This window comes from Epinephelus moara, chromosome 16 (assembly GCF_006386435.1).
Source record: "Epinephelus moara isolate mb chromosome 16, YSFRI_EMoa_1.0, whole genome shotgun sequence".
In the NCBI taxonomy this organism is placed as follows: Eukaryota; Metazoa; Chordata; class Actinopteri; order Perciformes; family Serranidae; genus Epinephelus; species Epinephelus moara.
In genome coordinates, this window is record NC_065521.1 from 18,506,120 (window position 1) to 18,508,232 (window position 2,113).

The following is a 2,113-nucleotide window of genomic DNA, read 5'->3' on the forward strand; positions in this document are numbered from 1 at the left end:
ACTAACTTTGCACTTGAAAGGATGCCCGTTCAATTACGTTTCAACAGGTCTGACGCTACGGCTGTATCTAGGCTAACGGCTAACATGCTAACTATTATTTCTATGTCACTAGTGACTTGAAACAAATTTAGGACGATAGGAGACGGGTTGAAATAAACCGAAATTTCCCTTTAAGGGACTAGGTCCTGTTCTAGATAAGTAATTCATTGTTTTGAGATGCTAAGTCATTGTTTTTAGATTATTAAGTTGATGATGATTAAGTTTATTTTATTAGGATAAACCTCTTGAGGTGAATCACCTCGTTTTCGAGGGGGTCCTAACATACAATACATATAAGAACAAAACAGAACAACGATCAACAGTAGACTTACATACAAACGACAACTAATACAACACACATCAACACAAACATCAGACGAATATGGAACAAAACTAAACACAACCACTAGGTGGCCAGCAATAGGCCATTGACAATTAAACAGATGCATGCCTAGCAAAACTATTAGAAAGGATAAATAATTTGGTAAAGAATATAGAAAATACAGTGATACAGTATCATCTGAAACATGTGCAATTTAGCTCAAAGTAAGAAGACAAACCATATTTAAACATGTGAAATGATGTCAAGGATTGTATATCTAATGGTAAATTATTCCAGTCTGAAGGGGCTTTAAACAAAAATGCTTTTTTTCCAGTTGATCTTTTGACTGAAGGAGTAAAGAAGTAGTATTGTGTTGAGTGCCTTAATTCATATCTTGAGGAGTATGGGATCAAAAGTTCTGAGGATAATTGAAATGTATACATTTATAAATTAGTTGTAACCAATGAATATGTCTTCTTATATTGAGTGTAGGCCATTTGAGTAAATTGTACATAGCACAGTGATGAGTATAATATGAACAACCAAGAGCAAATCTACAGAGATTATTGTATGCAGTGATGAGTGGTAGGACATTAGTTTTGGATGCATTTTGATAAACAACATCGGCATAGTCAAAAAATGGTAGAATAAGTCATTATTTTGAGATAATCAATCACTGTTTTCAGATACAAAGTCATTATTTTGAGATACAAAGTCATTGTTTTCAGATACAAAGTTACTGTTTGAGGCACTAAGTCATTGTTTTGAGATACTAGGTCTTTTTCTAGATAAGTAATTCATTGTTTTGAGATACTAAGTCGTTTTCAGATACTAAGTCATTGTTTTCAGATACTAGGTCCTTTTCTAGATAAATAATTCATTATTTTGAATACTAGGTCCTTTTCTAGATAAATAATTCATTATTTTGAGATACAAAGTCATTGTTTTCAGATACTAGGTCCTTTTCTAGATAAATAATTCATTGTTTTGAGATACTAAGTCGTTTTCAGATACTAAGTCATTGTTTTGAGATACTAGGTCCCTTTCTAGATAAGTAATTCATTCTTTTGAGATACTAAGTCATTGTTTTGAGATACTAGGTCCTTTTCTAGATAAGTAATTCATTGTTTTGAGATACTAAGTCAATGTTTTGAGATACTAGGTCCTTTTCTAGATAAGTAATTCATTGTTTTGAGATACTAAGTCATTGTTTTCAGATACTAGGTCCTTTTCTAGATAAGTAATTCATTGTTTTGAGATGCTAAGTCATTGTTCTGAGATACTAAGTCATTGTTTTGAGATGCTAAGACATTGCTTTGAGACACTAAGTTATTATTTTGAGATACTAAGTCATTGTTTTGATATAGTAAGTCATTTGAGATACTATATATTTACTATGTACAATATATAGTGGGATAGATTTCATGAAAATGCGTTATTATAATAACTTACTGGATCTTTTTCACATCACACTGACAGAAATGGGCTTCCACACATTTGGAAGGTCTGTGCAGTAGGGTTGGGTCGATGTGAGAAAAAAAAAAAAACGGTCCGGTTTTTGTAAAAAAAAAACAAAACAAAAAAAAACGCATCAAGTCGGTAATATCGGATTTTCGCCACTTGGGGGAGCAATTGACTCATTTAAAATAAAAAAATGACCTTAGGACAACAAAGTGACAGTAACAAGTTGTTTATTTTATCAATCAATCAATCAATCAATTTTATTTATAAAGCCCAATATCACAAATCACA